This window comes from Tachypleus tridentatus, chromosome 9 (genome assembly GCF_004210375.1).
Source record: "Tachypleus tridentatus isolate NWPU-2018 chromosome 9, ASM421037v1, whole genome shotgun sequence".
Lineage (NCBI taxonomy): Eukaryota > Metazoa > Arthropoda > Merostomata > Xiphosura > Limulidae > Tachypleus > Tachypleus tridentatus.
Genome location: NC_134833.1, coordinates 27,473,629 through 27,488,178, shown reverse-complemented (window position 1 = coordinate 27,488,178; position 14,550 = coordinate 27,473,629).

Here is a 14,550-nt window from a genome sequence, read left to right as displayed (position 1 = left end):
GTCTATTAGTTTAAAATAGGAACAGTTTTGTGTGCTGTTGAGTACCTGGTCTATTAGTTCAAAATAGGAACAGTTTTGTGTGCTGTTGAGTACCTGGTCTATTAGTTCAAAATAGGAACAGTTTTGTGTGCTGTTGAGTACCTGGTCTATTAGTTCAAAATAGGAACAGTTTTGTGTGCTGTTGAGTACCTGGTCTATTAGTTCAAAATAGGAACAGTTTTGTGTGCTGTTGAGTACCTGGTCTATTAGTTTAAAATAGGAACAGTTTTGTGTGCTGTTGAGTACCTGGTCTATTAGTTCAAAATAGGAACAGTTTTGTGTGCTGTTGAGTACCTGGTCTATTAGTTTAAAATAGGAACAGTTTTGTGTGCTGTTGAGTACCTGGTCTATTAGTTCAAAATAGGAACAGTTTTGTGTGCTGTTGAGTACCTGGTCTATTAGTTTAAAATTTTTTGTGTGCTGTTGAAAATAGGAACAGTTTTGTGTGCTGTTGAGTACCTGGTCTATTAGTTCAAAATAGGAACAGTTTTGTGTGCTGTTGAGTACCTGGTCTATTAGTTCAAAATAGGAACAGTTTTGTGTGCTGTTGAGTACCTGGTCTATTAGTTCAAAATAGGAACAGTTTTGTGTGCTGTTGAGTACCTGGTCTATTAGTTTAAAATAGGAACAGTTTTGTGTGCTGTTGAGTACCTGGTCTATTAGTTCAAAATAGGAACAGTTTTGTGTGCTGTTGAGTACCTGGTCTATTAGTTTAAAATAGGAACAGTTTTGTGTGCTGTTGAGTACCTGGTCTATTAGTTCAAAATAGGAACAGTTTTGTGTGCTGTTGAGTACCTGGTCTATTAGTTTAAAATAGGAACAGTTTTGTGTGCTGTTGAGTACCTGGTCTATTAGTTTAAAATAGGAACAGTTTTGTGTGCTGTTGAGTACCTGGTCTATTAGTTTAAAATAGGAACAGTTTTGTGTGCTGTTGAGTACCTGGTCTATTAGTTTAAAATAGGAACAGTTTTGTGTGCTGTTGAGTACCTGGTCTATTAGTTTAAAATAGGAACAGTTTTGTGTGCTGTTGAGTACCTGGTCTATTAGTTTAAAATAGGAACAGTTTTGTGTGCTGTTGAGTACCTGGTCTATTAGTTTAAAATAGGAACAGTTTTGTGTGCTGTTGAGTACCTGGTCTATTAGTTTAAAATAGGAACAGTTTTGTGTGCTGTTGAGTACCTGGTCTATTAGTTTAAAATAGGAACAGTTTTGTGTGCTGTTGAGTACCTGGTCTATTAGTTTAAAATAGGAACAGTTTTGTGTGCTGTTGAGTACCTGGTCTATTAGTTTAAAATAGGAACAGTTTTGTGTGCTGTTGAGTACCTGGTCTATTAGTTTAAAATAGGAACAGTTTTGTGTGCTGTTGAGTACCTGGTCTATTAGTTCAAAATAGGAACAGTTTTGTGTGCTGTTGAGTACCTGGTCTATTAGTTCAAAATAGGAACAGTTTTGTGTGCTGTTGAGTACCTGGTCTATTAGTTTAAAATAGGAACAGTTTTGTGTGCTGTTGAGTACCTGGTCTATTAGTTTAAAATAGGAACAGTTTTGTGTGCTGTTGAGTACCTGGTCTATTAGTTTAAAATAGGAACAGTTTTGTGTGCTGTTGAGTACCTGGTCTATTAGTTTAAAATAGGAACAGTTTTGTGTGCTGTTGAGTACCTGGTCTATTAGTTCAAAATAGGAACAGTTTTGTGTGCTGTTGAGTACCTGGTCTATTAGTTCAAAATAGGAACAGTTTTGTGTGCTGTTGAGTACCTGGTCTATTAGTTCAAAATAGGAACAGTTTTGTGTGCTGTTGAGTACCTGGTCTATTAGTTTAAAATAGGAACAGTTTTGTGTGCTGTTGAGTACCTGGTCTATTAGTTTAAAATAGGAACAGTTTTGTGTGCTGTTGAGTACCTGGTCTATTAGTTCAAAATAGGAACAGTTTTGTGTGCTGTTGAGTACCTGGTCTATTAGTTCAAAATAGGAACAGTTTTGTGTGCTGTTGAGTACCTGGTCTATTAGTTCAAAATAGGAACAGTTTTGTGTGCTGTTGAGTACCTGGTCTATTAGTTCAAAATAGGAACAGTTTTGTGTGCTGTTGAGTACCTGGTCTATTAGTTTAAAATAGGAACAGTTTTGTGTGCTGTTGAGTACCTGGTCTATTAGTTTAAAATAGGAACAGTTTTGTGTGCTGTTGAGTACCTGGTCTATTAGTTCAAAATAGGAACAGTTTTGTGTGCTGTTGAGTACCTGGTCTATTAGTTCAAAATAGGAACAGTTTTGTGTGCTGTTGAGTACCTGGTCTATTAGTTTAAAATAGGAACAGTTTTGTGTGCTGTTGAGTACCTGGTCTATTAGTTCAAAATAGGAACAGTTTTGTGTGCTGTTGAGTACCTGGTCTATTAGTTTAAAATAGGAACAGTTTTGTGTGCTGTTGAGTACCTGGTCTATTAGTTTAAAATAGGAACAGTTTTGTGTGCTGTTGAGTACCTGGTCTATTAGTTTAAAATAGGAACAGTTTTGTGTGCTGTTGAGTACCTGGTCTATTAGTTCAAAATAGGAACAGTTTTGTGTGCTGTTGAGTACCTGGTCTATTAGTTTAAAATAGGAACAGTTTTGTGTGCTGTTGAGTACCTGGTCTATTAGTTCAAAATAGGAACAGTTTTGTGTGCTGTTGAGTACCTGGTCTATTAGTTTAAAATAGGAACAGTTTTGTGTGCTGTTGAGTACCTGGTCTATTAGTTTAAAATAGGAACAGTTTTGTGTGCTGTTGAGTACCTGGTCTATTAGTTTAAAATAGGAACAGTTTTGTGTGCTGTTGAGTACCTGGTCTATTAGTTTAAAATAGGAACAGTTTTGTGTGCTGTTGAGTACCTGGTCTATTAGTTTAAAATAGGAACAGTTTTGTGTGCTGTTGAGTACCTGGTCTATTAGTTTAAAATAGGAACAGTTTTGTGTGCTGTTGAGTACCTGGTCTATTAGTTTAAAATAGGAACAGTTTTGTGTGCTGTTGAGTACCTGGTCTATTAGTTTAAAATAGGAACAGTTTTGTGTGCTGTTGAGTACCTGGTCTATTAGTTTAAAATAGGAACAGTTTTGTGTGCTGTTGAGTACCTGGTCTATTAGTTTAAAATAGGAACAGTTTTGTGTGCTGTTGAGTACCTGGTCTATTAGTTTAAAATAGGAACAGTTTTGTGTGCTGTTGAGTACCTGGTCTATTAGTTCAAAATAGGAACAGTTTTGTGTGCTGTTGAGTACCTGGTCTATTAGTTCAAAATAGGAACAGTTTTGTGTGCTGTTGAGTACCTGGTCTATTAGTTTAAAATAGGAACAGTTTTGTGTGCTGTTGAGTACCTGGTCTATTAGTTTAAAATAGGAACAGTTTTGTGTGCTGTTGAGTACCTGGTCTATTAGTTTAAAATAGGAACAGTTTTGTGTGCTGTTGAGTACCTGGTCTATTAGTTCAAAATAGGAACAGTTTTGTGTGCTGTTGAGTACCTGGTCTATTAGTTCAAAATAGGAACAGTTTTGTGTGCTGTTGAGTACCTGGTCTATTAGTTCAAAATAGGAACAGTTTTGTGTGCTGTTGAGTACCTGGTCTATTAGTTTAAAATAGGAACAGTTTTGTGTGCTGTTGAGTACCTGGTCTATTAGTTCAAAATAGGAACAGTTTTGTGTGCTGTTGAGTACCTGGTCTATTAGTTCAAAATAGGAACAGTTTTGTGTGCTGTTGAGTACCTGGTCTATTAGTTTAAAATAGGAACAGTTTTGTGTGCTGTTGAGTACCTGGTCTATTAGTTCAAAATAGGAACAGTTTTGTGTGCTGTTGAGTACCTGGTCTATTAGTTCAAAATAGGAACAGTTTTGTGTGCTGTTGAGTACCTGGTCTATTAGTTTAAAATAGGAACAGTTTTGTGTGCTGTTGAGTACCTGGTCTATTAGTTCAAAATAGGAACAGTTTTGTGTGCTGTTGAGTACCTGGTCTATTAGTTTAAAATAGGAACAGTTTTGTGTGCTGTTGAGTACCTGGTCTATTAGTTTAAAATAGGAACAGTTTTGTGTGCTGTTGAGTACCTGGTCTATTAGTTTAAAATAGGAACAGTTTTGTGTGCTGTTGAGTACCTGGTCTATTAGTTTAAAATAGGAACAGTTTTGTGTGCTGTTGAGTACCTGGTCTATTAGTTCAAAATAGGAACAGTTTTGTGTGCTGTTGAGTACCTGGTCTATTAGTTCAAAATAGGAACAGTTTTGTGTGCTGTTGAGTACCTGGTCTATTAGTTCAAAATAGGAACAGTTTTGTGTGCTGTTGAGTACCTGGTCTATTAGTTCAAAATAGGAACAGTTTTGTGTGCTGTTGAGTACCTGGTCTATTAGTTCAAAATAGGAACAGTTTTGTGTGCTGTTGAGTACCTGGTCTATTAGTTCAAAATAGGAACAGTTTTGTGTGCTGTTGAGTACCTGGTCTATTAGTTTAAAATAGGAACAGTTTTGTGTGCTGTTGAGTACCTGGTCTATTAGTTCAAAATAGGAACAGTTTTGTGTGCTGTTGAGTACCTGGTCTATTAGTTCAAAATAGGAACAGTTTTGTGTGCTGTTGAGTACCTGGTCTATTAGTTTAAAATAGGAACAGTTTTGTGTGCTGTTGAGTACCTGGTCTATTAGTTTAAAATAGGAACAGTTTTGTGTGCTGTTGAGTACCTGGTCTATTAGTTTAAAATAGGAACAGTTTTGTGTGCTGTTGAGTACCTGGTCTATTAGTTTAAAATAGGAACAGTTTTGTGTGCTGTTGAGTACCTGGTCTATTAGTTTAAAATAGGAACAGTTTTGTGTGCTGTTGAGTACCTGGTCTATTAGTTTAAAATAGGAACAGTTTTGTGTGCTGTTGAGTACCTGGTCTATTAGTTTAAAATAGGAACAGTTTTGTGTGCTGTTGAGTACCTGGTCTATTAGTTTAAAATAGGAACAGTTTTGTGTGCTGTTGAGTACCTGGTCTATTAGTTTAAAATAGGAACAGTTTTGTGTGCTGTTGAGTACCTGGTCTATTAGTTTAAAATAGGAACAGTTTTGTGTGCTGTTGAGTACCTGGTCTATTAGTTTAAAATAGGAACAGTTTTGTGTGCTGTTGAGTACCTGGTCTATTAGTTCAAAATAGGAACAGTTTTGTGTGCTGTTGAGTACCTGGTCTATTAGTTCAAAATAGGAACAGTTTTGTGTGCTGTTGAGTACCTGGTCTATTAGTTCAAAATAGGAACAGTTTTGTGTGCTGTTGAGTACCTGGTCTATTAGTTTAAAATAGGAACAGTTTTGTGTGCTGTTGAGTACCTGGTCTATTAGTTTAAAATAGGAACAGTTTTGTGTGCTGTTGAGTACCTGGTCTATTAGTTTAAAATAGGAACAGTTTTGTGTGCTGTTGAGTACCTGGTCTATTAGTTTAAAATAGGAACAGTTTTGTGTGCTGTTGAGTACCTGGTCTATTAGTTCAAAATAGGAACAGTTTTGTGTGCTGTTGAGTACCTGGTCTATTAGTTCAAAATAGGAACAGTTTTGTGTGCTGTTGAGTACCTGGTCTATTAGTTCAAAATAGGAACAGTTTTGTGTGCTGTTGAGTACCTGGTCTATTAGTTTAAAATAGGAACAGTTTTGTGTGCTGTTGAGTACCTGGTCTATTAGTTTAAAATAGGAACAGTTTTGTGTGCTGTTGAGTACCTGGTCTATTAGTTCAAAATAGGAACAGTTTTGTGTGCTGTTGAGTACCTGGTCTATTAGTTCAAAATAGGAACAGTTTTGTGTGCTGTTGAGTACCTGGTCTATTAGTTCAAAATAGGAACAGTTTTGTGTGCTGTTGAGTACCTGGTCTATTAGTTCAAAATAGGAACAGTTTTGTGTGCTGTTGAGTACCTGGTCTATTAGTTTAAAATAGGAACAGTTTTGTGTGCTGTTGAGTACCTGGTCTATTAGTTTAAAATAGGAACAGTTTTGTGTGCTGTTGAGTACCTGGTCTATTAGTTCAAAATAGGAACAGTTTTGTGTGCTGTTGAGTACCTGGTCTATTAGTTCAAAATAGGAACAGTTTTGTGTGCTGTTGAGTACCTGGTCTATTAGTTTAAAATAGGAACAGTTTTGTGTGCTGTTGAGTACCTGGTCTATTAGTTCAAAATAGGAACAGTTTTGTGTGCTGTTGAGTACCTGGTCTATTAGTTTAAAATAGGAACAGTTTTGTGTGCTGTTGAGTACCTGGTCTATTAGTTTAAAATAGGAACAGTTTTGTGTGCTGTTGAGTACCTGGTCTATTAGTTCAAAATAGGAACAGTTTTGTGTGCTGTTGAGTACCTGGTCTATTAGTTTAAAATAGGAACAGTTTTGTGTGCTGTTGAGTACCTGGTCTATTAGTTCAAAATAGGAACAGTTTTGTGTGCTGTTGAGTACCTGGTCTATTAGTTTAAAATAGGAACAGTTTTGTGTGCTGTTGAGTACCTGGTCTATTAGTTTAAAATAGGAACAGTTTTGTGTGCTGTTGAGTACCTGGTCTATTAGTTTAAAATAGGAACAGTTTTGTGTGCTGTTGAGTACCTGGTCTATTAGTTTAAAATAGGAACAGTTTTGTGTGCTGTTGAGTACCTGGTCTATTAGTTTAAAATAGGAACAGTTTTGTGTGCTGTTGAGTACCTGGTCTATTAGTTTAAAATAGGAACAGTTTTGTGTGCTGTTGAGTACCTGGTCTATTAGTTTAAAATAGGAACAGTTTTGTGTGCTGTTGAGTACCTGGTCTATTAGTTTAAAATAGGAACAGTTTTGTGTGCTGTTGAGTACCTGGTCTATTAGTTTAAAATAGGAACAGTTTTGTGTGCTGTTGAGTACCTGGTCTATTAGTTTAAAATAGGAACAGTTTTGTGTGCTGTTGAGTACCTGGTCTATTAGTTTAAAATAGGAACAGTTTTGTGTGCTGTTGAGTACCTGGTCTATTAGTTCAAAATAGGAACAGTTTTGTGTGCTGTTGAGTACCTGGTCTATTAGTTCAAAATAGGAACAGTTTTGTGTGCTGTTGAGTACCTGGTCTATTAGTTTAAAATAGGAACAGTTTTGTGTGCTGTTGAGTACCTGGTCTATTAGTTTAAAATAGGAACAGTTTTGTGTGCTGTTGAGTACCTGGTCTATTAGTTTAAAATAGGAACAGTTTTGTGTGCTGTTGAGTACCTGGTCTATTAGTTCAAAATAGGAACAGTTTTGTGTGCTGTTGAGTACCTGGTCTATTAGTTCAAAATAGGAACAGTTTTGTGTGCTGTTGAGTACCTGGTCTATTAGTTCAAAATAGGAACAGTTTTGTGTGCTGTTGAGTACCTGGTCTATTAGTTTAAAATAGGAACAGTTTTGTGTGCTGTTGAGTACCTGGTCTATTAGTTCAAAATAGGAACAGTTTTGTGTGCTGTTGAGTACCTGGTCTATTAGTTCAAAATAGGAACAGTTTTGTGTGCTGTTGAGTACCTGGTCTATTAGTTTAAAATAGGAACAGTTTTGTGTGCTGTTGAGTACCTGGTCTATTAGTTCAAAATAGGAACAGTTTTGTGTGCTGTTGAGTACCTGGTCTATTAGTTCAAAATAGGAACAGTTTTGTGTGCTGTTGAGTACCTGGTCTATTAGTTTAAAATAGGAACAGTTTTGTGTGCTGTTGAGTACCTGGTCTATTAGTTCAAAATAGGAACAGTTTTGTGTGCTGTTGAGTACCTGGTCTATTAGTTCAAAATAGGAACAGTTTTGTGTGCTGTTGAGTACCTGGTCTATTAGTTTAAAATAGGAACAGTTTTGTGTGCTGTTGAGTACCTGGTCTATTAGTTCAAAATAGGAACAGTTTTGTGTGCTGTTGAGTACCTGGTCTATTAGTTTAAAATAGGAACAGTTTTGTGTGCTGTTGAGTACCTGGTCTATTAGTTCAAAATAGGAACAGTTTTGTGTGCTGTTGAGTACCTGGTCTATTAGTTCAAAATAGGAACAGTTTTGTGTGCTGTTGAGTACCTGGTCTATTAGTTTAAAATAGGAACAGTTTTGTGTGCTGTTGAGTACCTGGTCTATTAGTTCAAAATAGGAACAGTTTTGTGTGCTGTTGAGTACCTGGTCTATTAGTTTAAAATAGGAACAGTTTTGTGTGCTGTTGAGTACCTGGTCTATTAGTTCAAAATAGGAACAGTTTTGTGTGCTGTTGAGTACCTGGTCTATTAGTTCAAAATAGGAACAGTTTTGTGTGCTGTTGAGTACCTGGTCTATTAGTTTAAAATAGGAACAGTTTTGTGTGCTGTTGAGTACCTGGTCTATTAGTTCAAAATAGGAACAGTTTTGTGTGCTGTTGAGTACCTGGTCTATTAGTTTAAAATAGGAACAGTTTTGTGTGCTGTTGAGTACCTGGTCTATTAGTTCAAAATAGGAACAGTTTTGTGTGCTGTTGAGTACCTGGTCTATTAGTTTAAAATAGGAACAGTTTTGTGTGCTGTTGAGTACCTGGTCTATTAGTTTAAAATAGGAACAGTTTTGTGTGCTGTTGAGTACCTGGTCTATTAGTTCAAAATAGGAACAGTTTTGTGTGCTGTTGAGTACCTGGTCTATTAGTTCAAAATAGGAACAGTTTTGTGTGCTGTTGAGTACCTGGTCTATTAGTTTAAAATAGGAACAGTTTTGTGTGCTGTTGAGTACCTGGTCTATTAGTTTAAAATAGGAACAGTTTTGTGTGCTGTTGAGTACCTGGTCTATTAGTTTAAAATAGGAACAGTTTTGTGTGCTGTTGAGTACCTGGTCTATTAGTTCAAAATAGGAACAGTTTTGTGTGCTGTTGAGTACCTGGTCTATTAGTTCAAAATAGGAACAGTTTTGTGTGCTGTTGAGTACCTGGTCTATTAGTTTAAAATAGGAACAGTTTTGTGTGCTGTTGAGTACCTGGTCTATTAGTTCAAAATAGGAACAGTTTTGTGTGCTGTTGAGTACCTGGTCTATTAGTTTAAAATAGGAACAGTTTTGTGTGCTGTTGAGTACCTGGTCTATTAGTTTAAAATAGGAACAGTTTTGTGTGCTGTTGAGTACCTGGTCTATTAGTTCAAAATAGGAACAGTTTTGTGTGCTGTTGAGTACCTGGTCTATTAGTTCAAAATAGGAACAGTTTTGTGTGCTGTTGAGTACCTGGTCTATTAGTTCAAAATAGGAACAGTTTTGTGTGCTGTTGAGTACCTGGTCTATTAGTTCAAAATAGGAACAGTTTTGTGTGCTGTTGAGTACCTGGTCTATTAGTTCAAAATAGGAACAGTTTTGTGTGCTGTTGAGTACCTGGTCTATTAGTTCAAAATAGGAACAGTTTTGTGTGCTGTTGAGTACCTGGTCTATTAGTTCAAAATAGGAACAGTTTTGTGTGCTGTTGAGTACCTGGTCTATTAGTTCAAAATAGGAACAGTTTTGTGTGCTGTTGAGTACCTGGTCTATTAGTTTAAAATAGGAACAGTTTTGTGTGCTGTTGAGTACCTGGTCTATTAGTTTAAAATAGGAACAGTTTTGTGTGCTGTTGAGTACCTGGTCTATTAGTTTAAAATAGGAACAGTTTTGTGTGCTGTTGAGTACCTGGTCTATTAGTTCAAAATAGGAACAGTTTTGTGTGCTGTTGAGTACCTGGTCTATTAGTTTAAAATAGGAACAGTTTTGTGTGCTGTTGAGTACCTGGTCTATTAGTTTAAAATAGGAACAGTTTTGTGTGCTGTTGAGTACCTGGTCTATTAGTTCAAAATAGGAACAGTTTTGTGTGCTGTTGAGTACCTGGTCTATTAGTTTAAAATAGGAACAGTTTTGTGTGCTGTTGAGTACCTGGTCTATTAGTTTAAAATAGGAACAGTTTTGTGTGCTGTTGAGTACCTGGTCTATTAGTTCAAAATAGGAACAGTTTTGTGTGCTGTTGAGTACCTGGTCTATTAGTTCAAAATAGGAACAGTTTTGTGTGCTGTTGAGTACCTGGTCTATTAGTTCAAAATAGGAACAGTTTTGTGTGCTGTTGAGTACCTGGTCTATTAGTTCAAAATAGGAACAGTTTTGTGTGCTGTTGAGTACCTGGTCTATTAGTTCAAAATAGGAACAGTTTTGTGTGCTGTTGAGTACCTGGTCTATTAGTTTAAAATAGGAACAGTTTTGTGTGCTGTTGAGTACCTGGTCTATTAGTTTAAAATAGGAACAGTTTTGTGTGCTGTTGAGTACCTGGTCTATTAGTTCAAAATAGGAACAGTTTTGTGTGCTGTTGAGTACCTGGTCTATTAGTTTAAAATAGGAACAGTTTTGTGTGCTGTTGAGTACCTGGTCTATTAGTTCAAAATAGGAACAGTTTTGTGTGCTGTTGAGTACCTGGTCTATTAGTTCAAAATAGGAACAGTTTTGTGTGCTGTTGAGTACCTGGTCTATTAGTTTAAAATAGGAACAGTTTTGTGTGCTGTTGAGTACCTGGTCTATTAGTTCAAAATAGGAACAGTTTTGTGTGCTGTTGAGTACCTGGTCTATTAGTTTAAAATAGGAACAGTTTTGTGTGCTGTTGAGTACCTGGTCTATTAGTTCAAAATAGGAACAGTTTTGTGTGCTGTTGAGTACCTGGTCTATTAGTTTAAAATAGGAACAGTTTTGTGTGCTGTTGAGTACCTGGTCTATTAGTTTAAAATAGGAACAGTTTTGTGTGCTGTTGAGTACCTGGTCTATTAGTTCAAAATAGGAACAGTTTTGTGTGCTGTTGAGTACCTGGTCTATTAGTTCAAAATAGGAACAGTTTTGTGTGCTGTTGAGTACCTGGTCTATTAGTTTAAAATAGGAACAGTTTTGTGTGCTGTTGAGTACCTGGTCTATTAGTTCAAAATAGGAACAGTTTTGTGTGCTGTTGAGTACCTGGTCTATTAGTTCAAAATAGGAACAGTTTTGTGTGCTGTTGAGTACCTGGTCTATTAGTTCAAAATAGGAACAGTTTTGTGTGCTGTTGAGTACCTGGTCTATTAGTTTAAAATAGGAACAGTTTTGTGTGCTGTTGAGTACCTGGTCTATTAGTTCAAAATAGGAACAGTTTTGTGTGCTGTTGAGTACCTGGTCTATTAGTTTAAAATAGGAACAGTTTTGTGTGCTGTTGAGTACCTGGTCTATTAGTTTAAAATAGGAACAGTTTTGTGTGCTGTTGAGTACCTGGTCTATTAGTTTAAAATAGGAACAGTTTTGTGTGCTGTTGAGTACCTGGTCTATTAGTTCAAAATAGGAACAGTTTTGTGTGCTGTTGAGTACCTGGTCTATTAGTTTAAAATAGGAACAGTTTTGTGTGCTGTTGAGTACCTGGTCTATTAGTTCAAAATAAAATAGGAACAGGAACAGTTTTGTGTGCTGTTGAGTACCTGGTCTATTAGTTCAAAATAGGAACAGTTTTGTGTGCTGTTGAGTACCTGGTCTATTAGTTTAAAATAGGAACAGTTTTGTGTGCTGTTGAGTACCTGGTCTATTAGTTCAAAATAGGAACAGTTTTGTGTGCTGTTGAGTACCTGGTCTATTAGTTCAAAATAGGAACAGTTTTGTGTGCTGTTGAGTACCTGGTCTATTAGTTTAAAATAGGAACAGTTTTGTGTGCTGTTGAGTACCTGGTCTATTAGTTCAAAATAGGAACAGTTTTGTGTGCTGTTGAGTACCTGGTCTATTAGTTTAAAATAGGAACAGTTTTGTGTGCTGTTGAGTACCTGGTCTATTAGTTCAAAATAGGAACAGTTTTGTGTGCTGTTGAGTACCTGGTCTATTAGTTTAAAATAGGAACAGTTTTGTGTGCTGTTGAGTACCTGGTCTATTAGTTTAAAATAGGAACAGTTTTGTGTGCTGTTGAGTACCTGGTCTATTAGTTCAAAATAGGAACAGTTTTGTGTGCTGTTGAGTACCTGGTCTATTAGTTCAAAATAGGAACAGTTTTGTGTGCTGTTGAGTACCTGGTCTATTAGTTTAAAATAGGAACAGTTTTGTGTGCTGTTGAGTACCTGGTCTATTAGTTCAAAATAGGAACAGTTTTGTGTGCTGTTGAGTACCTGGTCTATTAGTTCAAAATAGGAACAGTTTTGTGTGCTGTTGAGTACCTGGTCTATTAGTTCAAAATAGGAACAGTTTTGTGTGCTGTTGAGTACCTGGTCTATTAGTTTAAAATAGGAACAGTTTTGTGTGCTGTTGAGTACCTGGTCTATTAGTTCAAAATAGGAACAGTTTTGTGTGCTGTTGAGTACCTGGTCTATTAGTTTAAAATAGGAACAGTTTTGTGTGCTGTTGAGTACCTGGTCTATTAGTTCAAAATAGGAACAGTTTTGTGTGCTGTTGAGTACCTGGTCTATTAGTTTAAAATAGGAACAGTTTTGTGTGCTGTTGAGTACCTGGTCTATTAGTTCAAAATAGGAACAGTTTTGTGTGCTGTTGAGTACCTGGTCTATTAGTTTAAAATAGGAACAGTTTTGTGTGCTGTTGAGTACCTGGTCTATTAGTTCAAAATAGGAACAGTTTTGTGTGCTGTTGAGTACCTGGTCTATTAGTTCAAAATAGGAACAGTTTTGTGTGCTGTTGAGTACCTGGTCTATTAGTTTAAAATAGGAACAGTTTTGTGTGCTGTTGAGTACCTGGTCTATTAGTTCAAAATAGGAACAGTTTTGTGTGCTGTTGAGTACCTGGTCTATTAGTTTAAAATAGGAACAGTTTTGTGTGCTGTTGAGTACCTGGTCTATTAGTTTAAAATAGGAACAGTTTTGTGTGCTGTTGAGTACCTGGTCTATTAGTTCAAAATAGGAACAGTTTTGTGTGCTGTTGAGTACCTGGTCTATTAGTTCAAAATAGGAACAGTTTTGTGTGCTGTTGAGTACCTGGTCTATTAGTTCAAAATAGGAACAGTTTTGTGTGCTGTTGAGTACCTGGTCTATTAGTTCAAAATAGGAACAGTTTTGTGTGCTGTTGAGTACCTGGTCTATTAGTTCAAAATAGGAACAGTTTTGTGTGCTGTTGAGTACCTGGTCTATTAGTTCAAAATAGGAACAGTTTTGTGTGCTGTTGAGTACCTGGTCTATTAGTTCAAAATAGGAACAGTTTTGTGTGCTGTTGAGTACCTGGTCTATTAGTTCAAAATAGGAACAGTTTTGTGTGCTGTTGAGTACCTGGTCTATTAGTTTAAAATAGGAACAGTTTTGTGTGCTGTTGAGTACCTGGTCTATTAGTTTAAAATAGGAACAGTTTTGTGTGCTGTTGAGTACCTGGTCTATTAGTTCAAAATAGGAACAGTTTTGTGTGCTGTTGAGTACCTGGTCTATTAGTTTAAAATAGGAACAGTTTTGTGTGCTGTTGAGTACCTGGTCTATTAGTTCAAAATAGGAACAGTTTTGTGTGCTGTTGAGTACCTGGTCTATTAGTTTAAAATAGGAACAGTTTTGTGTGCTGTTGAGTACCTGGTCTATTAGTTTAAAATAGGAACAGTTTTGTGTGCTGTTGAGTACCTGGTCTATTAGTTTAAAATAGGAACAGTTTTGTGTGCTGTTGAGTACCTGGTCTATTAGTTCAAAATAGGAACAGTTTTGTGTGCTGTTGAGTACCTGGTCTATTAGTTCAAAATAGGAACAGTTTTGTGTGCTGTTGAGTACCTGGTCTATTAGTTCAAAATAGGAACAGTTTTGTGTGCTGTTGAGTACCTGGTCTATTAGTTCAAAATAGGAACAGTTTTGTGTGCTGTTGAGTACCTGGTCTATTAGTTCAAAATAGGAACAGTTTTGTGTGCTGTTGAGTACCTGGTCTATTAGTTCAAAATAGGAACAGTTTTGTGTGCTGTTGAGTACCTGGTCTATTAGTTCAAAATAGGAACAGTTTTGTGTGCTGTTGAGTACCTGGTCTATTAGTTTAAAATAGGAACAGTTTTGTGTGCTGTTGAGTACCTGGTCTATTAGTTTAAAATAGGAACAGTTTTGTGTGCTGTTGAGTACCTGGTCTATTAGTTTAAAATAGGAACAGTTTTGTGTGCTGTTGAGTACCTGGTCTATTAGTTCAAAATAGGAACAGTTTTGTGTGCTGTTGAGTACCTGTTGAGTACCTGGTCTATTAGTTTAAAATAGGAATAGTTTTGTGTGCTGTTGAGTACCTGGTCTATTAGTTTAAAATAGGAACAGTTTTGTGTGCTGTTGAGTACCTGGTCTATTAGTTTAAAATAGGAACAGTTTTGTGTGCTGTTGAGTACCTGGTCTATTAGTTTAAAATAGGAACAGTTTTGTGTGCTGTTGAGTACCTGGTCTATTAGTTCAAAATAGGAACAGTTTTGTGTGCTGTTGAGTACCTGGTCTATTAGTTTAAAATAGGAACAGTTTTGTGTGCTGTTGAGTACCTGGTCTATTAGTTTAAAATAGGAACAGTTTTGTGTGCTGTTGAGTACCTGGTCTATTAGTTCAAAATAGGAACAGTTTTGTGTGCTGTTGAACAGTTTTGTGTGCTGTTGAGTACCTGGTCTATTAGTTCAAAATAGGAACAGTTTTGTGTGCTGTT